The sequence below is a fragment of the Eptatretus burgeri genome, chromosome 7, assembly GCF_056783735.1.
Source record: "Eptatretus burgeri isolate ZD-2024b chromosome 7, Ebu_testis_v1, whole genome shotgun sequence".
Classification (NCBI taxonomy): Eukaryota; Metazoa; Chordata; class Myxini; order Myxiniformes; family Myxinidae; genus Eptatretus; species Eptatretus burgeri.
This window is the reverse complement of record NC_140967.1, coordinates 52,514,091-52,541,590: the sequence shown is the minus strand read 5'-3', so window position 1 is coordinate 52,541,590 and position 27,500 is coordinate 52,514,091. Positions and strand designations below refer to the sequence as shown.

Below are 27,500 nucleotides of genomic sequence, written 5' to 3'. Positions count from 1 at the left end.
GAGCGGTTGCAATCTTTCCGTTGCTTCAAACGGGGATAGCATACAATTGCAAACGTCGTAGCTGCAAGCACAATATTTACTCGACGTACTTCGTGATCATCCCGTTACCTCAATTACAATGCGATGTGAAGTTCCAATCGGGAAAAATTGTAGGCTAGGCGTCGTGGACAAATCGGATGATCCAACGTGAAACAATTAATTGACATTTCAAAACTCTAACATCAATTTTGCAAGTTCAATAGTTCCACAATGAAATGAACAATCCTTCTGACGTCGTGACAGTATAAAGTCCCTCGGAATTGCCATTTTTCTCACTTCACCTACAGCAAAAAAACATCCCGTGGAGAATCAGTGACCTTCTTCTGCGAATTGCCATTGCCAATTATTAGCATTCTGTGCAAAAATGATTAATGATATCGAAAATTGTCATTACCACCAGGCCGATGAGCACTAGTGATTGAACCTGGACAGGATATTTGGATTGGATTCCCTGGAGGATTAAAATCTGATTGCGTCATACAAGTTAGTGCAAGCTAAGCCACGAAGGTTTCAGCAAAGAAAAGAAACTCGTGCAGTTGAGAGAGTGATAATAGTGGTATTGGCACTGGAGGAACTGTTTTTGCTCATTATAAACTTACACATATGCTTGCTGTGTACCATTAGTTTCATTGAACTGACACTTTGTCGTTCAAGAGTGTAATCCAGAAGTTTGTTACATCACACAGTTATGGATTTTTTTAAACAACTGAGCAATGAGGGGTTGCCAAATTTTAACGCAAAAGAAGGTGCAGCTCCAAAGAAATCCATGAACGCAAGGTAATCGCAGGTGCCAAACGTGCGCCCTCGAAGTCTACAGGAGCAAAATGGACGGCTGACTTTAAGCATGGACACGAGTCCCCCCACAAACTGTTGCCCATAGCTATGTCAAACCATTAATCATGGAAGATTGCCGAATAAAAGTCATCAAAATATCCAGAAAACATGAAATTTCTCAAAGCAGTGTTTTGATTGACAGCAATGGCTGGCATCATGGTGTGAGCTTCTTGGACGATTCAAAAGAGATCCGGCTGACTTTATTGCCCATCCAGAGGATCTTTTAATTGGTTACAGAAAGTGGCTTCACCAATGGGTTCCCCAAAACCAAAATTGGAATCCATGCAATCAATGGAGGCACAAGGAATCACCGTCACTGAAGAAATTTTGCACCCAACCCTCAGATCATCGCCTCAATTTTCTGGGTTGCCAAGGGTATCCTGCTGATTGACGATGTGGCTCACAAAACAATTTCAACGACCACAAGGGGAGTAATATGCTAGCCTCATGCAAACAACGCAGCAGGACATCAAGGACAAAAGCCAAGGGATGTTGCCGAAAAAGTGTGCTCCATTTTCACAACACATCTATGAACATGGCCTGTGTTGTACGGACCGCTGTTTTCCAAACAGGATGGTGTGGAGGATTTACCTTTGAGCTCTCTCCTCTTAGTTATATTACCGACCCATCTATGAACAATTGAATTTCGGTTTTGCAGGCAGGGCAATGCATCACATAATGTCCCGTCTTGGATGGTCGTTAACCTGGTTATCCTGTCTACTAGCATTAGTTTAGCGATGTGAAAGATTCACTGATGTGGAGTCCTTCAAGAAGAGTCGGTGAGTTATTGCCAACACCTTGAGTAAATTCCAGTCTTGCCCAAATCAGCTTTAATCAAATGTCAGGCCTGGTCAGCTTATTCATGAAAGACTTCGGCCAAAAACTTTCATTGGCCAACCTCACAAGGTGAGAATACTTAGAGCCATCAAAGTAGTAGTAGTAGTAGTAGTAGTAGTAGTAGTAGTAGTAGTAGTAGTAGTAGTAGTAGTAGTAGTAGTAATAGTTGTAGTGGTAGTCATAGTACTTTTGTTATGGAAGGTGAATGACTGCAGAAGTCTGTGGTCGAGGCACAAGAAACATCAGGCAGTCAGATGCTGTTGATTTAATGTTGCTCAAAGAACACTTCTCAACCACTGCAAGTCCATCTAGTCAGAACTGTAGTGGACAAAATTAGAACATTTTATAGACTACAACGGCACTCGGTCAAGCGCATACCTCCGCCAGTCTGTACAGTTTATGTTTTGTATCCCACTGATTAACCGGATTTGCATCTGGAATTCCAAAATCTAATCGGCTTGTTCTTGTCATCTAACGAACTCATCCACCTTGTTTTGTCACAACATGTCCACAACATTTTGAGATATTGTGCTGCATATCGTTGTGGCCCCATCTCGCAATGGTGAAGAATCACTTTTTTAAAATTAAGAAAAAAATTCGTATCCGGATCCAGATCTTCACCAGAATCTAATTAATTCATCCTTGTCACACACCCAACCTGTCCACCATGTTTCGTTTGAATTTGTCCATAACACTTTGAGATATTTTGCTCACAGACAGACAAAAGGGTGAAAACAAAACATCTGTCCACCTTTAGTGGAATTTTTGTATTACCTCCGCCACCATAAAGCACCGTCAGGATAGATATAAAGGAAGAAAGAGAAAACAAATGCAAGGATGAAATTAATAATCATTCACAAAATATGCAGCTGTAGCAGTAGCAGTAGCTGGAGCTGGAGCTGCATTGAGTAGGGAGACCATTCGTAATTTCAATAGGTCGACTGCCATTCATAATTTGAGTAGGGAGGCCGCCATTTGTAATTTGAGTCGGTAGACCGCCATTCTTAATTGTGATTTCAAGGAAGTGGAAGACCTCCCTTTCCAAATATAGCCCTTATCTGGACCTCAGTAACCATGATCTGTTTCATCATTTGATGTCCCACCTGCTAGGGCCCCCAATTTGCCGATGATGAGGAACTGAGGGAAGCATGAACCGAGGCATGGCTGAAGGAGTAACCTGAAAATTGTATTTTATTGGCAGGGACAGTTTGAAAGAAAAGAAAGAAAGTGTGTGTATTGAAGTTGGCTTCCGGTTCAAGTGGCTCAACTTCAAGTGGATCAACGTAAAAAGAAAAGAATACCATCCCGGGTTGTCTGGTTTTGTCTTCTGTTGCCTTGTCTTTTTGTTTCGATGTTGCTTGTACCTTCCAAATTGAAATGTGTTTTCGGTGTGTGAAAATATGTACGCGTCTGTTCCTCTTAGTTATCATCAGTAATGAGAGCCTCTCTCTGCACACCCAAGTGCTCTGTTCTACCCACTTTCTTTTAATTCACTCTTTGCTTAGCATACTCTACTCTACTCTACTCCTTTCCTTAATAATGCTAATCTAGTCGAATGCCTTTCATAACACTTAAAAGATCCATACTCAATGTGTCTCCTCTTCACAAGTAAGGAAGAAAAAAAACTACATACTCGTACTCTTCTTCTCCATTCCACAATGCCACTCTTACTCTCAAACCTGTGCCCCATCTTACATCACACAATTCTTTGTCATGTCATTGTTTTTTTTCACCTTCTCTATGAATTCTCCTGACTCTCTTCCCTCTGCCAGTTCAATCACAAAGCCACTTCACACCTTCCGAGTCGCACATTCAGTTTTCACCAACTTCACATACTTCAACAACCCTCTCTCACACTCGGATTAGTTGCTCGACTTCACATCGCTGATTTGTGTTTACAGATATGTGGCCAGAGCAGCAGTGAAGAGCAGCACATATCCAAAGAAACTGTCGCTGCTCACCCCATTACCACTGCTCACCCCATACCACTGCTCACCCCATACCACTACTCATCCCATACCACTGCGCCCCTCTACCAGTGTTCTCCTGTTTGTGCTTCCGCCTCTAAAACCTTCTGGTTCACAAATATTAGAGGTCTGCACTCTAACTTCACAAATCTGCCCATATCATCTACTATCGTGAAACCAGATATGGTATGTCTTCTTGAGGAAACATTTATTTCATATAATGTTGCAGACTTTTGTTTGTCTCCCTGGTTATTGTCTGATCCACTCTGACAGCCTTCATTCCCATATTCGTGATGGTTTTGCTACATCATGGAATACATATTATGTCGGGATGGCATGAGGAAAAATGGCCGCACCATCAAATGTGTACAAAATGATACACAAAAGAGCTACCTTGGAGTGAAGTCACAAGCATTTAAAAGCTATACTTTTTATTCTCGAACATTTTCATAACTAACAAGAATGAAAATGACGTTATAATTCATTGCTAAAGTACCAAATCGAGAGATTGCGGATTTCTTCATCCACACTATCTATACTAGTACGGCGGATATAAGAAAAATAGTGCACATTGTGCTACAAACATGAAATTTGTCAGAATACACCACGAACAGTACTTTTTTCAATGTATTCAAAATGGCCGACACACTCAAAATACTCGCGACACATTCAGTCCCACAGTTCTGACGAGAACTCGTGTGTTCATTGTGGTGTGTAGTCTATTCATTCTCACAATCTCCAGAACATTTGCATCGGGCTGTGCACTTGAGAGAAGTCCGGAAGCAATTACAATGACCTGCGCATCCCTGAGTGCACCCACAATGAAACAATTCACGGCAAGATTTTGCAGATTCAGGAAGGGTGGTCCACAAATGTTGCCATACTCCCTCCACGTTCTTAACCCATCCCCATTCACAAGGAAACACAAGGAAACACGAGGAAATTAGACACAGGTGGGGGTAATTCAGCTCATCATGCCTGAACCACATCAACATCACACCAATTTATCAACACCAGATCAAAATAATAAAATGCAAAATGTTTTTTTCTTTCAATTAAGTTTTTTTTTGTAGTAGTATTTGTATTCCTCCCCCTCCCCAGGGGAGGGGGCATGGTCTTGGGGAAAAAAACGCTCAACATCAACCACACAATACCCCTTGAAGAGACCCCCACCAACAGCACTCCGTACACATACACACAATCACCCATCAATGCTCAAGCTACTTAAAAGTCCTGCCAACATCCCTATACCTCTCTGTCTCCATAACTTCCAGGTACTTATCTAATTCCAATTTAAAGTTATATCCTGTTTCTACTGCCACTACCTTTCCAGGGAGGCCATCCCATGCATTAACTACTCTCTGAGTGAAAGTCCCCTGCCTTGCTACCATCTTAACTCTCCTCTTCTTTACTCTCAGGCTTTGTCCCCTGGTCACATCACTGTCTTCTCTGTTGAATAATTCATCTGTATTTATTTTATCTGTACCTTTCATTATCTTAAACATCTCTATCATATCTCCTCGTAACAGCCTCCTTTCTCCTGTATAAAGCCCTGTCTCCTTAAACTGCTCCTCATAGCTGAGTCTAGCTTGGCCTGGAATCAATCTAGTAACCCTGCGCTGAACCCTCTCCATGGCATCTAGGTCCTTCCGAAACTGTGGTGACCAAAACTGCACACAATATTCTAGATGTGGCCCTCACTAAATTCCTGGACAATGTTAACACCACCTCTTTTGATTTGTAATTGATCCCCCTCCAAATACAGCCTAAAACCCGATTTGCTTTACCTTTAGCTGCCTGGCACTGTGCTGCCTGCTTACTCCCATATCTATTACCACCCTCAGATCCTTCTCCTGTCTGACACGTTCCAAATTTACCATGTCCATCCTGTAATCTCTATTTTCATTGTTCTTTCCCATCCCCAACACCTTATACATGCTCAGGTTAAATTCCATCTGCCAATATTTTACGCAATCTTTGCAAGTATCAATACTTTGCTGAATCTGATCACCACCCCTCCACTATCCACCTTACCTCCAAGCTTTGTGTCATCTGCAAGTTTGGAAAGCTTACTCTTCACCACACTATCCAAATCATTGATGTACATAATGAAGAGTAATGGTCCGAGTTCTGATCCCTCAGGTATCCCGCTACTTACAGCACATCCTACCAGCAAGACATCCTTCCACTCACAGCCACTCTTTGCTTCCTACCACGAAGCCAATTTGCAATCCAATTATCTACCTGACCAGCAACTCCATAAGCCCTCACATTGGCTAACAACCTTTGATGTGGCACCTTATCAAATGCTTTCTTAAAGTCTTGATATACTATGTCCACTGCCTTTCCCTCATCCACCCAATCAGACACTGCTTCAAAGAACTCTAAAAAATTTGTTAAACAGGAACTATCTTTGGTAAACCCATGCTGACTACCTTTAATTAGTTTTTATTTGTTTAAATGGTCCCTCATCTGGTCCTTAATTAATGTCTCCAACACCTTCCCCACAACTGAAGTCAAACTAACAATTCTTCTGAAGTCAATTCTTCTCTGGATCCTTTCTTAAATAATGGTGTTACATTTGCTACTCTCCAATCCTCCAGTACCTGTCCTGACTCCAGTGAACTATTGAAAATATCCATTCACATCTCGTTTACCTGCTCAGTCACCTCCATGAATACTATCGGGTACATATTATCTGGACCCGGAACCTTATCTACTCTTAGATTACCTCGCTGTTCCGTTACTTCCTCCACTCCAACCTGGATCTTCTATAAAAGCCCTTCCTCACCTCCTCGATAGATACTCTCAGCTATTGGCAATTCTCCAGACTGTTCTTGTGTAAAAGTTGAAGAAAATACCTGTTTTATAAGCCTGTCATCTCACTTTCATCACTAACCACTCTCCCGGTGATATTCCTCAATGGACCCACACTGGTCCTAACCTGTTCTTTTCTCCTGATATCTTAAATAAAGCCTTGCTATTATGTTTGATATTCTTAGCTATGTCCTCATACTCTCTTTTGGCTTGCCGAGTTATTTTCTTCACTTGCCTCTGTTTACTCCGATAATTATATAAATCTAACTCCAGTCCTGTTATTTTAAACATAATTAATGCCTTTTGCTTCTCCTTACTAGCATTCCTTATCTCACTGTTCAACCACCATTGCATCTTTCTGCTTCTAGTTTTACACCTAATTGGAATGTACTTACTCTGCACTCGACACATTTGCTCCTTGAAGGTTTCCCATTTCTCTGATTCTGATTGTCCTATTGTGAGCTTCTCCCAATCTACATCACCCAACTCTCTCCTCATGCCCTCCAAGGTTTGCCTTCCTGAAATCTAATAGTCTTACCCTACTATCCTATGCCTGGTGTTAGATTAATGGTTAAGGTGGTTGGCTTTGGATCCTCGGGTCCCGAGTTCAAATCCTGCTCAGCTGTTGAGTAAATACCAGGTGGAGTTAACTCAGCCTGTCATCCTTCTGATGTCGGCAAAATGAGTGCCAGCATGCTGGTATCCTGTGTCAGAGGGGCGACCCGTCCAGGATTGTGCCCAATAGCCAAGGAGACAGCTTAAGCAGCACCAACGCTCTGCACAGAGTATAGTCCCAATCTCCTCTCCTCCTACTATCCTGAACGCTAACCCTTAACAGTGTTTGCACACACAATGTTATGGTCACTTGCTCCAAAATGCTCCCCTACCTCCTCCACCAAATTGGGATCGTTACAGAAAAGGAGGTCTAACACTGCACTCCCCCGAGTGGGCTTATCTACAAACTGGGTGAAAAAGCAATCCTGGACTAAAACCAGGAAATCCTTATCCACTCTGCCCTTTCCCTGTTCCTGTACCCAATCTATCCCTGGCAAGTTAAAATCCCCCATAATCAACACTCTACCCTTACCACATGCCCTTTTGAATTATTCATGCACTCCTCCTTCCTCCTCTTCCTTCACACCTGGAGACCTGTAAAATAATCCTTCCAGTATCTCACTGTTTTTACAATCTCTAATCTCTACCCATACAGAATCCTCAACATTTATTCCTTCCTTGATGTCACCCCTTTCTCTTGATGCAATCAATGCTGTCCTTTACCCAAATTGCTACTTCTCCTATTTTCTCCTTCCTATCACACCGATACACTTTGTGGCTTTCCAATCCAGTCCTCCAATTACTATCCTCCTAAAACCATGTCTCACTCACTGCAACTATATCGTACTCCTCGCTATCCACTTTGGCTTCAAGCTCTTCCATCTTATTATTTAAACATCTGGCATTGGTATAGAATATGTTTAAGTTTTCCCTTCATGTAATTCTATTTTCCTGCCTGGCCTTACTAATCACAATTACATCATCAGTTCCTTCCTTAATCACGTCCCCATCCTCAGCTGACCTAAAAAAAGCCTCAATTCCCACTGCAAACCTTGCTGCCCCCTTTCTATTTAACACACGCCCATCATTCCGGAAACACTCCCTTTGTCCCTGAAATGATTCCCACTGCTTCTTAAATGTAAAACCTTCCTCCCTACACCATTCTTCCAGCCATTGCTTTATAACTCTTGCTCTGCTCATGATTTCTATATTGTTTCCTAATCTTGGGAGAATCCCAGAAAACATAACCTCACAACCCTTTGCTTTCAGCCGCTTACCAAATATCCTGTATCTATTTTTCAAAACCTCTGAGTAAACTTTCCCGAAATCATTCGCACCGAGGTGTACCACAACCAACTTCTTCCTACCATGACCCGATACAATATCGTTTACCCTTCCTTAAATGTCCCTAACTCCTGCTTCTTCAAAACTGCACAGAATTCTGTGTCCACATTCCTTCCTGCAGAATGAAGAATCTACATATTTAATCGTCTCATCACCCACAAAAATTGTCTCCTATACCTCGTCTTCCAATTTATATTGCTGCACAGTCACCACTGCCTGCACCCGCTGCACAGTCACCACTGCCTGCACCTGCTGCACCATCACCACTGCCTGCACCTGCTGCAATGTCACCACTTCCAATATACTCAGAAACCTCACTCCACAACCGTAACCAACTATTATCTCCAAATTTCTCACATTCTGCTACTTGCTGCAAATTATCTATGCATTCCTTCAGCCTAGTAATAACTATCCTAAAGTGAGGTATTTCCTCACACTTCCGACAACAGTAAGAACCCTATTCTTTGCCGATTCTTGATATGGCCCACATTGAGCATCTATCACATTTTATGAACTCTTATTCCTTTCTCCTTCGGTCTCTATTTGTATCCTTTTTATCCCCATACTCCCAAGGCCCAAACGGACTTAATGCTAAACTTAATACGAGGCCTTCCCCTGCTTCTTTCAATAAACAAACACAAATACCCGCTAAAACTGTTATGAACACAAATACAGCTTTTTAAATACAGTTCCACAGCCCCTGACACAAATCACGATAACAAAATACGCAAAAGCTTACCTTGCTTTAATTTTTTGAGGGCAGAGGGAAAAAGGACTAAGCTGACAGTCCAGAAACAACAACTAGAACAAGGAAGTGAGAACAAGGCAGAAGACGGAGGGCGTGTACACCCGACTATCACAGGTAGGCCCGACTGAGATCAAGAGACGAACCAAACGATTCAACACAACAGAACACGATTTGGGACGGAAAAGTTAACGAAAAACATGAATAACAAAAACAGAAACAAAAACGAAACCGCAAAACACAACATATACGGTCCGGGAAACTTAGCTTGAGAAGAACTGGCAGGAGAGCTCACCGCCCAGCCGTCCACATGCGCCAATCCCTGCACCTGAAGTCCCAATTCAATTGGTTCTGGTAGTTCTGGTGAGAGAAGGAAACATTGACCCCGGATATGTCCTCTTCCATATGCTGCCCGAATATGCTGCAATAACACTGATTTGGTTGGGGGAATGTTGCCAATGGCTCTGCCTTTCCTTGTGAAGAGTTGCTGTCTGGCACTATTTACAGTCATCTGATCACTGCCTCTGTCGTACATAATAAGCACAACAAAACGCTCCATGATAGCTCGATCTTGAGATAAAATGTCCTCAGGTGAACTTGAAAAGGATTTAAAGGCCTTTGTTGCATCATCATAAGTTTGACAAACATGCCAAGCCATCTTTTTACCGATACTATTGAATGAAGAAACTGAATCACATCCTGTAAAACTGTGGAAGACTGGAAGGCACCTCGACCTATCAGGCCCAAGAGCAGCTGTCATTTCATGTACTGCAAGGAAATGGAAGTGCTTCTGTACCCCAAATGCTATCCAGACTTCTTGGATGTTCAAGTGGTTAACAGCTGTTACAGCTAAAATAACTACATCTCTGTCAACTGTCCTCAACATAATCTTCTGACATCCACTTTTGGCAGCATCCAACATACACAGACTGTCAGCTTCCTCATGCCAACAGGACTGTAAACCTGACGTGTCAGAGGGTTGAGAACAAATACCTCCATCCTCACATGTGGCTATTATCTGCTTATCACTTTCGATGGTGACACGGCCCCACCAATAGCTTAAAAAGTTCAGTCTTGTTCTCATCAAGATGGAGGAATTGCTGCCAATTTCCAGGAACGAGGGTGTTGGATTCCCCTTTTCTTTTCACTCCTTTCCCACGCTGTTATGGCTGCCTTCAATGAATGAATCTTTCTGGTAGATATCCCAGACGATGTCTCATCTCTTTTCAACATGTTGCAGTTGTCTCTCGAGATGTGGTAAGGACACTTCAGCTGCATAGATGCCAAATGTTCGAGCGGTGACTGGTTTGAGCATATTCACAATTGCAGCTCCATCGATAATTATGGCACCAGTGGAAGGGAACTCCTTGGTAGGCATGGCCAAATCTTCCAGGCACTGCAACAAATCAGCCTTTGCACATGTCCTTATTTTTCCTTGATGAGATATTGAAGGTGGACATGGATGGTTCTTGAACGTAAAGAAATCTTCTAAATTGCCATCTCGAGTCTGCCATGCAACGTAAAGTCTTGAAAAGAGATTACAATTACTCGTGAAACTGGATATTTGCATGCGTGTCTTAGTTGTTGGTTTCTTAGATGGGTAAGACATCAGAGGTAACTTATTTCTCTTGATGGAATCAAATAGGGGCACGGAGCATTCAGCAAGCCTTTCTTTTACGAAGGACTGGTACTGATATTTGCCAAGCTGCTCTACTGCATTAACCATTCTTCTGACCCACTCAACTGCAATATCCTTGTTATGAAGACTGATGAGATCAGCAATAAGCTCACAAATGGGGTTTCCATTGTTCTCCACAACTTGAAGAGGATGCATACAAAATTGTGGCAGTTATCATATAACATTGTTCGTGTCAGCAGTGGATGTGGCGGAATGACCTCAAATCCCTAATGTGCTCTTACAATGTGCAAGGGATACAATAATTATAATGTCATATCACATGCATGATAGCATACAAGTGTTTTCGTGTTTATATATGTCTAAAATTACCAGATAATGTATAACATCTGAACCAATAAAGTTGAAAGCTGGCTGTCATATAGGAAATCGCCAAACATCATATAAATACTTTCAAAAAATATGGATATGGTGGTTTGCTCTCGTGGCTCCATATCTAAAGCTATATGGGCACTTGGAAGAGTCCACACCATTGCCATGTAATGCTTGATCCAATAGAACATATCAGGCCATATATCGTTTTTGGCCCTATCTCTCAATGATGAAAAAACTCACTTAAAGAATAAATAATTCTCGTATCCAGATTCGGATATTCACCGAAATCGAAACAATTCGTCCTTGTCACACACCCAACCTGTCGACCAAGTTTCGACCGAATCCATCCATAACTTTTTGAGATATCGCACTGCATATCTTTTTTGATCCTATCTCTCCATTTTGAAGAATCACTTAAAAAATTATCGTAGTCGGATCCGGATCTGGATCTTCACCAAATTCTAATCAGTTCCTTCTTGTTAAACACCCAACTTGCCCACCAAATTTCATCCAAATCTGTCCTCAACGTTTTGAAATATCCTCCAGACAAAGACAGACAGACAGACAAACAAACAGACAGGGGTGAAAACATCACCTCCTTCACCTTCGGTGGCGGAGGTAAAGAATTACGATTTTAGGCGACCTTGACCTTTGATCTTTTGATCTCAAAAAAAAAACAATCAGCTTGTAGCTTTTGATTGTTGATCCAATTCAGTGACCCAATTTGGTAATTTTTAAAATTTCAGGTCAATTGAATGAAAATTGATTTTATGTGATGCTGACCTTTGACCTTTTGACCTCTTTGACCAAATTATTAATTTGTCTTCTTCATATTCTCATAATAAAGCTTTGTTGATAATTTGATGACAAAAGCTCAAATGGTTAAAAAAAATGTTACGGTCCGGACAGACACAGATGTACATTCAGAAGTGATTGCACAATCCCATCTTCTGCTGTGCAGGGACGGCTTAATGACATCAACCTGCACTACAAATGTACAACTTCCTCTAACATAAACGTCTTCATACAATTGTTAATATTGCCATCTATGACAAAGATGTCAAAAGATGTCGTGATGGCAATCCGTAAAAGGATTGTTGCATTGTATTGTGGTGTCATTCCTACCTTGTTTGGTTGTTTTTTGGGGATTCCATCCCGACACGTTTTTTCATTAAAAAAAAAACGTTTTTGTATGCTCATTCTTCTTTTATCCTCTAGCTCCCTGTCCCTACCTTGTTGATTACAACCCAATTGAGTACATTTGGCTTTATATGCCTCTCAGTAACAACCTATTGTCTTTTTAGGTGGTACACCATCCCCCAACTCTGATGGCTCCATATACAATGCCTCAATCCAAACAATGACACCACTCTCCTCTCATCCCTGTTCGCTCTTCCTAATCCTTTGTGTGGACTTTAATTACCACCATGCCAACTGGCTTGGTTCCCATAGCAGGCAAAGTCATTCTATGAAACGAATGGATCTTGCCCTGTCTTTGCCAACACACATCTCCCCGAATTGCAACCATTCATTACTGGACTTTGTCATGTCAAACTTTTCTTCAAACCACTCCTGCTCCGCTTCAGCTCATCTGCTCTTCTGCCCGTGTGTTGGTAAAAGCATACGTTTCTTGCTTGTCACATGCCATGCCCATGTGCCGTGTGCCATGCTCATGTATTGTGTGCCATGCCCATGTGTCGTGTGCCATGCCATTCCCATGTGTCACATGCCATGCTGATGTGTCACATGCTATGCTCATGTGTTGTGTGCCATGCCCATGTGTCATGTGCCATGCCCATGTATTGTGTGCCATGCCCATGTGTCACATGCCATGCCCATGTGTCGTGTGCCATGCCCATGTGTCACATACCATGCCCATGTGCCATGCCCATGTGTCACATACCATGCCCATGTGTCATGTGTCACACCCATGTATCGTGTGCCATGCCCATGTGTCGTGTGCCATGCCCATGTGTCACTTGCCATGCTGCATAACTATTTCCTGGCTGCTTTTGTAAATTAACCCTTTGGCTGTTTGTGTTGAGAATTTGTTGGGTGCCAGGCGACACAGTACCTCCAGATAATATTCACAACCCTCGACATTTCTCACATTTTGTTGTGTTACAGCCTGAATTTAAAATGGATTAAATGTAAATGATTTGTCATCGATTTACACAAAATACCTCATAATGACAAAGTGAAAACATGTTTTCAGAAAGTTTTACAAATTCATTAAAAAATAAAAGCTGAAATGTCTGGCATCAACAAGTATTTAGCCCCGTGAGTCAATACTTTGTCGAAGCGCCTTTGGCAGCAATTGCAACTTCGAGACTTCTTGGGTATGTCTGTATCAGTTTTGCACATCTGGATTTGGGGATTTTCTCCCATTCTTCCTTTGCTCAAGCTCTGTCAAGCTGGATGGGGAGTGTTGGCGAACAACAATCTTCAAGTCTTTCCCCAGATTCTCAATGGGATTCAAGTTTTGGCTTTGACTGGACCATTCAAGGACTTTCACATTCTTGTTCTGAAGCCATTCCAGTGTTGCTTTGGCTGTATGCTTGGGGTCATTGTCCTGTTGGAACATAAATCTTCACCGCAGTCTAAGGTCTTTTGCACTCTGAAGCAGGTTCTCCTCAAGGATTTGCCTGTATTTGACTCCATTCATTGTTACCTCTATCTTTACAAGTCTCCCAGTTCCTGCCGCTGAAAAGCTTCACTGTAGCATGATGCTGCCACCACCTTGCTCCACGGTAGGGATGGCGTCAGATGAGTGATGAGCTCTGCTTGGTTTCCGCCAGACATAGTGCTTTGTATCCAGGCCAAAGTGTTCAATTTTTGTCTCATCAGACCACAGAATATTTTGTCTCATGCACTCAGTCTTTCACATGCCTTTTTGCAAACTCCAGGTGTGCTGTCAGGTGTTTTTTTTTTCTTCTCAGGAGTGGCTTCTGTGTGGCTACTTTCCCATTATGCCTAGATTTGTGAAGTGCTGCAGAGACTGTTGTCCTTCCGGCAGGTTCTCCAATCTCAGCCAAGGAACTCTGTAGTTCTGGTGGAGTGGTCATTGGGTTCTTGGTCACCTCCCGAACCAAGGTCGTTCTTGCCCAGTTGCTCAGGTTGATCAGACGGCCAGCTCGAGGATGAGTCTGGGTAGTTACATATTCTTTCCATGTCCTAATGATATAGCTCACTATGCTCTTGGAAACTTTCAACATTCCAGAAATTGTTTTATACTCTTCCCCAGATCTATGGCTCCTCACAATTCTATCTTAGAGTACTACGGATAGTTCCTTGGACTTCATGGTGAAGTTTCTGCTCTGACGTATAATGTCAACTGTGAGACCTTATAAAGAAAGTTGTGTTTCTTTCTAAATCATATCCAATCAATTTAATTGACCACAGGTGGACTCAATTCAAGTTGTAGAGACATCTCAAGGATGCTCAAAGGAAATTGGATGCACCTGAGCTCAGCTTTTGAATTAATACCAGGTGGGTTGACTCTACCTGTCATCCTTCCGAGGTCGGCAAAATGAGTGCCAACTTGCTGGTATCCTGAGTCGGAGTGGCGACCCTTCCAGGATTGTGCCCAATCGGCAAGAAGACTGCTAAGGCAGCACCAACGCTCTGCACAGAGTATGGTCCTGATGGTCGGATGGAAAGATAGCAAAGGGGTTGAATATTTATTGATGCAGGTTATTTTAGCTTTTCATTTTCAATAATTTGTAAAGATTTCTAAAAACATTTTTTCACTTTGTCATTATGGGGTACTTTGCATAGATTGGTGACAAACAATTAAAATTAAATAAATTTTTAATAATTCGGGCTGTAACACAACAAAATGTGAAAAAAGTCGAGGGGTGTGAATACTTTCTGAAGGCACTGTACGTGTTAAAATTTGCACATAGCTCCGATGGGGCATCAATCTATCCAGTGTGTGTGTGTGTGTGTGTGTGTGTGTGTGTGTGTGTGTGTGTGTGTGTGTGTGTGTGTGTTACCGCAGATGTGGGGGAAAATGAAAGTTGCACCACCACCTGGTCCTCAATATAATCAGTGCCATCACTTGGTGGCGAACACGACTGGTGCTTGCACTGCCCATTGCTTGCCCGTGTGCTAATCATTCTGGCTGAACCAGATATGAAACAAGTGGCAGTCACAATCACACTGCAGTGGATTTGCAAACCCTCGATGTCTGTTCTTGCATAAAAAAGCAGATCTAAGGCCGGTGCAGTGAGTAAATCGAATCAAAGGGACATGGTGCAGTTCAGGAAGCATAGGTTAAGTCTTGGCTGTTGAAATACGTAAATACTGGTGTAAAAGTACAGTAACTTGAACACTGCTGTAATAAAAAGAGGAGTTGTGGTAGACATGAAAGCAGCACGAATGGTAGCAGAGCAGAAAGAGAGGTATAAGTGAGACAAAGTTGTTTGGACAAGCAGGGCACCAAGTAGAGCGATTTACAATTCTCCACTCAGGAAGACTGACACCGAATTAAGGAATTGCTGCTGAATGAGGAGTGGGGATTGTATTTGATGCAGTCATGGAACAAGAAATGAGGTAATCTGGGGAAGAATGGAAAGCAGTTAGTCCACAGATACTAGTGGCACCCTTTAAATTGGTAATTAAAATATACAATGACATTACAAGCAGGGACACCTTCATGTCAGTCTGGAACACACAAATCACTGTCATAAGTGCATATGCAGGAAACTTACTGTTTCATACAGCCGAAGATGAGAATTTTTGATGCAATGCAGAATATGCTGAACTATATTTCGGGAGATGGATGTCTTGGTAGTACTGGGAGACCGGAATGCCAGAATAGGAAGTCACGAGAGAAGAGGTGATGGTACCCAATATGATGGAGTATGTGGTTATCACGGTGTGGGCAGGAGCATGCAATGACAGTGAATTGAGACTAATGTTATTATTTTTCCATGAATGACACGAGTTGTGAACACCTGGTTTGAGTAGAAGGAAATAAACAAGTTTCTGGCCATGAAAGCAAGCGATAGCACTGTATCAATTACATCTTGATGAGGCAATGACATGACACCTTTGTTGCAATGCTGTCATGCTACAATGATCTGAATCTTGGTCAGACGATAAGCTTCTGTGGGCAACAATTAACTTTATTGTCTGCTCAGAAAATCACAAGTAAAGAAGGTAGAACTATTTGTCCAAGACACTTCAGAGTCAGACAGAAGAGAAAAGTATCATCAGAAGCAAGTGCTGGTTTAACAGAAGCAAGAGAGTGTGATGTAATTACCCCGTGCTTGTGAAGCAAAAAGCGGGGTAAAGCAATTGGTTCATGTCCGTCCATCTATCCATCTACAAACGTCAGTTTATGACTTTAATTCATTTAAATTATTTTTATTTATTTAACTTGTTTAATTTTTTTTTTTAATTCAAATATTATTTAAATAAAATGTGATTTTTAAAATTTAATTTAAATTGAAATATACAGTGAACATGATAGAACACAAATCACCTTCTTTGCACATCCAAAACCCTTCCTTTTAGCAGTACTTGGACATGTTAAATTGGGTGGTGTGTAAGACTGCTTCTGGAGCACGAAACTTCTGGAATTTTTTTAAACGATCTTTAAAATCATTACTTGATTTTAATTGAAGTACATACACGAACACTGCATGGGGTAACATGTTCTATGAACTCTCTCGTTGGAAGGAAGTGGGAAGTGTTTCAAGGAAGTGTATTCATTGTTGCAGGGAGAGTTCGAGGACGAGAGGGAAAGAAGACATCCAGAATGGTTCCATAAGTGTGTTCGAAGAGCTAATCCAGAAGCTCAATATTTTTGGCTGTTTGGTTAAGATGAGAAGAGCGACCTGATCTGAAGAGATGTGTGGTACAGATTAGGTTGGTTGGTCAAAGAATCCGTTTCACCAAGAATGAATAGCTTCAAAAGAAGGCATGGCTGACCATGAGATGGAGAATGGTGTGAGTGCATGGCTTTGGCACATGACAAGATCTGCAAGACATTAGTAATGAGAGAGCTGGGGTGAAACCTTTAAGACATCAGGGGTGAGAAATCAGTGAGGGTAATTATCACCCAATGGAGAATAACTTTGTCATGCTGTAGGCATGTTCAAGAGAATAAAGGCTGCAGGAGGAAATGGGATACTGCTAGATGGTAAAATGTTGTGGAATTGAATGCATGGACTACATGCTGGATTCATTTCAGGCAGGGATGTATAATTGCTCTGACTTTGTTCAATCTCTTCTCCAACTTGGTTATTGAGCAGTGGCACAAACAGTGTGAGCCACTTGAAGTGAAAGTACTCCACAAGTGAAGTGGAAAGCTGGCTGGAAAAATATCATCAGGCCAACCAACTGTGTGTGAGTTTCTTTGTTTTGGCTGATAATACATGGAACAGGTGATGGAAGTGCTTTTCAGAGTGACATCTTGGTGGTGATTGACAGTGAGTCTATTAAAGCCTGGTGTTGGCTTAGTGGGTAGGGTCTTGAGTTCGAACCCCGTTGGCTGCTGAATTAACATCAGGTGGGGTTGACTTAGCCTGTCATCCTTCTGAGGTCAGCAAAATGAGTTCCAACGTACTGGTATGGGGTAGAGCATCAGCGATATAGTCGCGCCCCAACAAAATGATAGCTGCCATATGCAAAAAGAAGAAGAAGTAGAATACCAAGATGCTAGTGGCTCGGAGAGGCTGATGTGATATCTATCCACATGTGTAATTGAACCAGTGAGGTGGGACTTTGTTTAAGTACCTTGGAGCAATGATAACCAGAAGTGGGGATATGCAGAGAGAAGTTAATTGGAGGATAAGACATGCTTCAAGAGTTTTGGGGACACTACAAAAACCTTTCTTTAAAGATCTGCGCCACTCTCATCTCAACTGCCGAATGAATGATCTTCCTGAACATTGGACTGAAGCTCGAATATCAGTTGCTCCTCTCTCTCCCTTCTCTCAGCTGGAGTTCACCAAGGCAGTGTTTTGGGCCCAGTCTTGCTCCTCATCTCTATAAATTACCACTCCATTGCTCTGGAAACCCTCTCTTCTGTTGTGCAGGTGTCTCCACATTGTGTCATACAGTACCCATCTCTCTGAGAGGCAGATAACAGCTGCATCTCTCGATACTGATCTGAAAATGATTAGACACTCGTCTGATAAATAGAACATGTCCTTCAATCCTATAAAATCTCATGAATAGTCTCACACTTTGGTACAATTGTCAAATGAACCCACCTATTTCTGTGGTCATCCAGTTGAAGAGGTCCAGTTACTTGAACTTCTCGGCCTCACCATCAGCCATGAGATTTTCTGGGCTGACCTCTTGGCAATGCTGACCTCCAAAGCCAGCCGTAGACTGGACATCCTCCGTCAATCTAAATCTTTCCATGGAAAATCAGAGCTACTCACAGTCCACAAGGCCTTCGTCAGGATCCAGGCATCCACAATTTGAGAGGACCTGACATGGCTTCCTACAATTTTGGTTCATGTTTTTTCATGCGAATTCTACCCTCAGGTAAGATGAATAACTGGTCTGCTCTGCCGGAACCATTGCGAAAAACAATTATGGGCATATTTGTGCATCGACCTCACCCAGATTTTGTTATGTGGAAAATGTTATTTTGTTCTGCGCCTCTGCAACTTTTGAAGGTGTTGGCAGCTATTATTGCACGCATGCCAGACCAACAGAAGGCACTCATGGACCTGATTAAATCACGAAATGTTTTTAAAAATCTCTGAAAAACTAATTTGAAATTATTTAAATCCTAAATCACACACTAATTTTTGACCTTTTTTCATATTTTTTTTTGCCTTTACCTCATTGTTTATGTATATTTGTTTTTGCTTCATGGTTTAATCGGCATTTTTTTGCCTTTTTCATGAGCATGGAGTCTTGAAGATTGATGTTAAAGACAGTTGAAGACTAATATGGAGCCTGTGTTTTTCAACAGTCACAAAAAAGATATTGTCCCCATACAGACTATGCAACTTTCCTGAAATGCCAGAAGTGAGCAGGAAGTGGCCAAATACATAATCTGACCAATCATCGTTATCCTACACTCTTGTATGCTGTCAAGAACAGGCAGGATGAATTCTCATTCAGGCTTGAGAATGATCTCGAAAGTCAAGCTTACTTTATGGCAAAGAATCCCGTGTTTCATCCTTTGTCGGTCTAACCGCAAAACAGTACACCAGAAGAAAAACCAGCTTGAAAAACTGGAAAGCACTTCATCAGCAGACTACTCTGGTTCGACTGAACATTTATGTGCTCCCACAAGAAGGGCTTCAACATGAAGTGTAAAGTACAAATCAGAGTGCTTCATTTGTAGAAGAGAATTCTCTACGAAGGGAGACAGACACCTTCTACTCATTTCAACTGTGGATCGCCAAAAGTCATATATGGCAAAAAGCAAATGAACTGAATGATCAGCCAATGCAATTCAAACTTCAAGGGAATGTTAATCGGTGTGTTGATATGGTAGTGGGTGACTTTCCATACCATACCACCATGCCTGTACGTCCTCGTACTTAACGAACGCAGGATGCGACGAGCGTAGTGCAGGCAACAAGAGTCCACTCAATACTGCAATGACTCAACTTATTTCACACATCGATGAGCCTTCTTTTTAGAGATGGCAGTGTGTTCTTTATCACTGCATTATGGGACCAATTCCGTCACTACCTAACAGCCCATGGAGTGGAAAATGCTACATCTTACCAATCTCAGACCCTGTTAGTATGTCTGCAAAACCATTATAAAGTTGACGATGGGTGTCGAATCATGGTTGTTCCACAGAAGCGAAGCTTGAGTCAAGTGTGCTCATCCGATCTCAGCATTGGAAGTCTAATGGCAAAGCTAAAGCAACTGAAGCAAAGAGTTGATGAGGCAGAGTATGCTGAAGAAAGTGAGGAAGAACTGCCACTCAAACACACCATGGATATTAAAGCCTTTTTTTATCACTCAGCCCGAAGTATCCGAATCGAGATCAAAGAACAAGGCAAGATGGAGAAGCAGGCACTTAAATCCTTCAAAGAAGCCAGAAGTCATATGGGTGTTCTTTCCACTCGAGGGATGCAGCAGACCCCTGGAAGTTATTGTGTCTATCACGGCTTACTTCACCACCACAAATGGAGATCTCATACAAAGAGGCATCATAACAAATTAGTAAAAACCTGAATAATCAAATGGCATGCCTGGTAACCGATGTATCCCCAGATGTCGTGGAAGGGGGGCGAGTTTCCCTTGACCCCAAGCAGCAAGAACAAGTCCTCAACCTTGCCCAAGATGTCTATTCAGCTGTTGTAGGCATTGCAACACCAAAACATGTGGGGGCAGCACGACATACATTCAAAACAACCAGGAGCAAGCAAACAGTGAGCCTATTGAATAGATTTGGAAACAGCATTAGGTATCAGGATGCACAGCGATACATGTCAACCATGGCAGATGAAGTTGATGCACAGACTTCTGAGGATGGGGTCTTCATACCAACCAACTTGAAGGCAGGTCGACTCACCCAGTTTGCATTTGACAACTTTTATTTCCACTAACACACAAAAGGATGGCTGAATCCTACATGGTTTGACTCACATCATAGGGAGGCAGACACCTTCTATAAAAGGAGAGGTACTTATTTCAATCTCTTCTCCACCCAGACTTGGTTGAGAAATCCGTAGCATACTGTATGAGTGTGTACCGTACTGTTGACTTCAGACACCATGAAGATTCTAGCGGTGCCAGTACAAGAATGAGGATGAAGATGTGACACCCATTGTGAGTGTACCCCTGCTGAAAATATATTAGGCTGCCCTCAAAACTCCTCAACAATTCCATACGACGGAAAGTAACCTGTCTCAAAGATTGTCAAAGAAGTCGCTCTCTCGTCGGAGTTGATATGGAGTTCAAGCTACCTGATGGCCTGTCTGATCCCCTTGTCAGGTTGAGCACCCTGTGGCACCTAATGCATGCATCTCCTACTATTCTGCTGAAGGTGTGGGACTGAGCTGCACTGCTCCAACGTGGACTACATTCCATGACTTCTTCATCCCAGATAATACCCCTGCAACAATCATCGGATATGTTCCTTTCCTCCCACAGTCGCCACGTACCCCGACGTGGTTCAGAAATCCGAAGCATACTGCATGACTCTGTCTAGGAAAATGGGTACATGCAGCGATCTTCACTCTGTACTGGAAAGTTTTTGAGAAATGGATGATGGATCAAAGGATTGATCTTGACTGCATGTCAAGCTTGCGTCAAGAATCCAGCTACTCTCTGATGCCCTGTTAGACAGAGATAAAAAGAAGGTGGCATCTGTATACTCTGATGCAACCAAACCACTGAAAAAGGTTGTGTGTTTGATGGAAGAGTTTGATAAAACATGCACACCACCCACTGCCAAGCGCTGGCTGAGGTACATGGACGTGATGGTCCTGAAGCGATATGTCCATGCTGAATAGGCAGGCCTCTGGGAGGACCACCTCGCTTAAGTGGAAAAAATATTGCCGTACCTTGTTGCTGCTGGGCACTACAAGTACATATCATTGGGTTACGGTTAGGGTAGGAGAAGCTATGAGAGGGACCACACACCTAGTCCACACACCACTACCTTGAAGCTATGAGAGGGCTCTCCACATTGGCATCAAACATTGCCACTGCATTCAGAGATAGAAAGTTCACCAGATGTCAAAAAGCTGGAAAGTTCAATGGGGTGTGGACACGTATGGCATGAGAGAAAACCTACAATCATGTTGCAAAGCCAAATCTTTTTATTGGTATCAGCCAGATACCACAGCAATGGAGAAATACCTGCATGCTCTCCCACTTCTGACTGCAGCGTCAGAGCAGATGAAGTCCATGGCACACTTGGACCAGCGTGGCATGAAGCACCATGAAGATTATGGCAGTCTCGCAGCAAATGAGGCAGACAGTGTGAAGAAAATAACATGCATCAAAAACAAACAAATGATCAACCCATTTCTATATGAAGGCCATGAATGATTGAACATCTCTACAGGCCAAAAATATGCATCACAAGACCTGGGGAGTGCAAGAGAAAAGGATCTGGCAGCATTGATCAAAGCATGTAAAACAAACAGCCAGAAGGTCGTCCCAGTAAAACTCACAACATTTGAGGCAAAATCAAAGAATTAACTATCTACAGCACTTAAGGCAAGGCAGATCTATGAAGAAGAAAGTGCAGTTGTCTAAAACCTGTGCTTTGTGCAAGACCTGGATGAAAAGAAAAGGTGGAGGTCTTCAGCCACGAAGAGACGAGTTGTCCTGCATCTCTCTTTGAACCAGATACGACCTTTGATCAAGGCTATCCATTGCAATAACGCAACAAGTCTGACTGCCTGGTTGTAATCAAGTCATCTCTTGGGAACTCCTGATGAACCTAGGAAGACAAACTACCACCGTCAGAAGAGCCTGTCTTGCTGGTTGTTGATGCCATGGGCTTCATACAGTGCATTCAACAGGCTGGTAACAGCAACTTCTATGACTTACAGGAGAACTACTTGAAGAAGCTTCTCCACACCAAACCAGACAAGTGTGACTGTATCAACTTTGTTGGGGACCGGTATGATGTCACACCAGTAGAAAGCCTGAAAGGCGAGGAACGAGAGAAGGGGGAGAAGACACGCCCAGGCAAGACAAAGGAGTATGAGCCTCATGACACCCTCGTCATTCCTGAATGGAAAGCCTTCATACAAAGCCGATTAAATTATGCAAACCTCATGAACTATCTGGGTGAAGCATGAGTAGCTCAGCACGAATCACTTCCACCAAGGATGCATGCTTGTTCTGGGTGGTGTCTTCCACAATCCTGATCGCACAGTTCTGTTGACTTCAGACTATCAAACAGAACTTCCAGAACTCTCCTGTGAGAGGCGTGAAGAAGCAGATACACGCATGTTTGCTCACATTACATACTGTGTGCAATACTTCCACCACAGATGGGTTGTAGTCATGACAAACGACAGATGTGATCATGATGTGCATTTATTACAACACACTTATTGCTGGCCTGAATGAGCTACTGTATGAGTGCACAAAATGAATGCCTTTCTCCCCAGTCACAAGATTGCTGCATCTCTTGCAGTGAAGTATTATGTCTATGCTGCAGAACTGGCATCCATCCTCCTCAGCACCTACATCCTGACAGGAAGTGACACCGTGAGTTACCCCTAAAGAAGAGAGAAAACGAAGGCTTTTACAAAGCTGCCGTAGAGAATATGCAACACCTTTTGCCACTTGCCAGGTATGGTGAGCCTGGTGAAAGACGATGTCAAGGAGGACGCTATCACTTCAGCTCGGCACTATTTCATGTCACTGTATGGTCGAAGTGAATTTGATGGCACACTTGATGCACTGTGTGCTCACCTCTTTGCCACCATGAAAGGAGACATGTGGTACCTCCCAACTATGGAAGATGCTTTCCAGCTCCACCTTCTCTGCAGTTTTCCTCAGATGCAAATGAGCACATCTGTCTCAGCCAACACACCCAACTGCCAAGAAGTTTGGCAGGCATATAGTTAATGGCAGCCGGTTGCAACCATGATTCTAAACTGCTAAAGGAATCCAAACCAAGGGCATTCAACCAGACAAAATTCTGCCACTGTAAGAAAACCAAGTGTCTTTGAGGCTGTTACTGTGCTCGAGCCAATGTGAAGTGTGCCATTGCATGCCTTTGCACCGGACACCCGAACAAATGTTCAAGAGCTGAGCTCATGCTGGAGGACAGAGGCAGCGATTGAAAACTAATCTATAGGCTATTACCTATCTATTCTATCTATGCTATGTATTCAACAGTTGATGTGTTCAAGTAATACACTTAAGCTGTAACACAACACTTCCTATCGAGTGAGGAACTGTAGTATGAGTAGCTGTGTACATGCACGATACAGTTTCACATTTTTGCAATGAATGAGGTACATGCACAAATATGCCCATAATTTTTTTCGCAATGGTTCCGGCAGAGCAGACCAGTTATTCATCTTACCTTAGAGTCTAACCCACAATAAAAAATACATACAAAAATTGTAGGAGGTCATGTCAGGTCCAAACCTTTTTATTGGCATTTCTGACCTGTGGATCCTGGACTAGTTCCTCAATGAAGTGCTGCTTTATGCTCTGGGCTGGCCCACCAGCATTATATTTGTCTCCCTTGGATTCTGTGGAATCTAAAGCTCTCAAAATTATTGGCATCTCTTATGATGAGGCTGAAGCACATGGTTTGTTGCTTTCACAACGCAGGCATGTCGGTGGATGCTCTGTTTTTTATCGCCTCTTCTCCAATATTGCTTCCTCTGCTCTCAATCCTCCATCACTCCATATTTACTCCAAGATACACGCATTCTTCCAGTAATCCCCTCCTGGTTAAACTTCCAAAGTTCATATTGACTGCATACCTCAACTCTTTTATTCCTCGCTTCTCCGTTCTATGGAACCATATTTCAGAGGCTCTTCTATCTCACTCTTCTCTCTCAGGGCTTCAAGCACACAGTACACCACCATCTCTTGTCATCCCCATTTCTGTTCCATAACCTTTATTACCCCCATTAATCCTTCCTAACCCAAACATCATCCTTGCTAGTTTCAGTGTTTCCTTCCCTCCTCCCTTTCCTCTTTTCCTCTCCATCCATTGCCTTGATGTTTGTCTTACTGGCAGTTCTACTTTGCTCTTCCATGAGCATCGCTTCTGTGTATAAAAAAGTGCACATCCCAGCTTGCAGTGCCAGTGCAAGATCATAAGATACACAGGACAAGAGAGCACGTACTAGCTTGCAGTTCTCGAGCAAAGGCACAAGACTGAGCAAGGTGCGAGCACATCCTTTTCATGGCACTTGCCCCCTCTCTCGAAATGATCACCCTCAGTTAATCACAACACCCCAAGGTGGTCTATCCACCCAGCTGTAATGTCCCACGATCAGTGCTCCGAGGTAGAGGGTTGGGTTCTCCCCGCCCAAGGTACAGTGGACCAATCACCGCTTCGACATTCCATCAATGACAGACTGAGAATAGACCGAGGCCTGTCCTCCCACCCCCTATGTTGATGGATAGGACAGAGAGGAGCCTCCCCCCTTCGTGAATGGGAGGGAAAGTCTCAACACACCTCCCTACTCACCCAGGCTCACCAACAGAGTGAGTCATAAGTCCCAGGACATGGTTTTAGCTGCTTAGACAAGATTTGTTAATACCATCTATTTATAGTTTTCTTTTTATCCCCTGCCAACCAATGAAGTTGGTGGGGGTTATAGAAATGGGTTCCGTCCGTCCGTCCATCACATTTCGTTTCCGGAGCTTAACTACAAATCCCCTCAAGATATATTTACGAAATTTGGTACACATATCAAGCAAGTGGTGAACTGGTGCCTTTTGATATTTTCTAATTGATAGGTCACATGGTTTGGCAGCCATGTTGGATTCAAGAAAAATATTAAAAAATGTTTTCTCTGGAATCACATAACCTAACGAAGCAAAAATTTGCAACTATCATCTTCCATCATGCCTGCATACATGGTAAAAATTATGACATCACAAGTCACATGGTTTGGTGGCCATCTTGGATAGAAAAACACACCTCATCCAATTAACACGAAACTTCACACATGTATTCCACTGGAGGATTGGAGGCAGAATGTGAATTTATGATGTCATAGGTCACATGGTTCGTCAGCCATCTTGGATTGAAAATTAATAAATTTTAAAAATCTTCTCCAGAACGGCTGGACAGATTGAGGCAAAATTTCACACACATTTTCCCCAAGACATCATTTCAGAAGTTTGTTCATTTCTAATTGATAGGTCACATGGTTTGGTGGCCATATTGAATTTACCCTAAAACCTACAAACAACTTCTCCAGAATGGCTGGTCAGATCAAGGGGAAACTTCACATACATATTGCACACGGTTAAGGAAGATAAGTTTGTTAATCCTCATTTACTATGGCGGGGGATATCGAAGACTTTGTCTTCAACGGATGCTAGTTCCTTTTCAGATGATACAAGTAATACATTAAACCAAGATGGCAGACACCAGTCCATTTACAGGGGAAGAGATGCTAGTAGCATACCACAAGAGGAGAAACACAAACTAGAAATAGATGATGAAACCGGTGCAAGAAGACTTCGAGGAGGGTTTTGGAAACCAGCACTGTCAAAATCAAATCTGAGTTGATTCTGAAGCTCTCTGAACCCCCCCTGCCCCCCATATTTCCGCAGGGCGCTCAAGGTCCGCCAACAACATCCTTCTGGTAAATCTAACAAAATCACGAATCGCTGCTCTTCTTCACTCTTTCATTCCTCTTTTTTTTTCCCGCCTTTGGAAAAAACTTCCCGCTCTCTTCATTCCCATTCTTCCCTCCAGGTCTTCAAAACAGCAGTACACCACCACCTCTTATCTTCCCTAATCCAAAACCACGATCTTTTCTACCCCTGTTAATCCACCCCAAACCCACCTCCTTCAAATTCCCTGCCTTCCTTCCTGAAAGTTCCCTGTCGTGAAAGGACCTGAAAGTCCCTGTGGTGTCCATCTTGTATACCCCATGTTCCCCACCACATCCCTCTCCCTTCCACAGGTCTCCTAATGTCTCTATTCCCCACTGTTTTGTCTTTCCAACTCCCACCCCTCTTGTCTCATGCCCCCCTCGCTGTGCGTTGTGTGTTAGCTCTCACATGAGCCTCGACAATGTATACAAAAAAATAAGAACCCTTTAGAATTACCTTTTAGACCGGTTCAGAACTAAACTTTAGAATCCTTTAGAATGACCCTTTGGATGTCCTTATAATTACCCTTTATAATCATCCTTTCGAACCCTCCAGAATTACCTTTTAGACCACTTTAGAATTACCCTTTAGAACCCCTTTAGCATTACCCTTAAGAACCATTTAGAATTACACTTCAGAAGAACCCTTTACAATTACCTTTTAGACAGCTTTGGAATTACCATTTAGAACCCTTGAGAATGACCCTTTAGAACTCTTTATAATTACCTTTTAGACCACTTTGGAATTCCCCTTTAGAAGAACCCTTAGAATTTAGAAAAAGAAGTTTGAAAGAACCCTTTAGAATTACCTTTTAGACCGCTTTAGAATTACCATTTCGAACCCTTTAGAATTACCATTTTGAACCCACTGGAATTACCTTTTAGACCACTTTAGAATTTAGAAAAAGAAGTTTGAAAGAATGCTTTAGAATTACCTTTCAGAACCCTTTAGAATTACCACTTAGAAAGACCCTTCAGAACGCTTTGGAATTACCTTTTAGATCCCTTTAGAATAACTCTTTATAATTAGCTTTTAGACTACTTTAGAATCACCCTCAAGAACCTATTAAAATAACCCTTCAGAACTCTTTATA

General features: G+C 42.5%; 1 long non-coding RNA gene and 2 pseudogenes across 1 annotated transcript in view; all 3 read left to right on the top strand.

Annotated features, from left to right (window-relative positions):
* Positions 1 to 27,500, top strand: part of LOC147023255 (uncharacterized) — a 93,846-nt gene that overhangs the window by 57,024 nt on the left and 9,322 nt on the right. The gene's annotated exons all lie outside the window — the stretch shown is intronic.
* Positions 12,981 to 20,688, top strand: LOC147023257 (uncharacterized; annotated as a pseudogene).
* On the top strand, positions 21,033 to 23,895 carry LOC147023256 (uncharacterized; annotated as a pseudogene).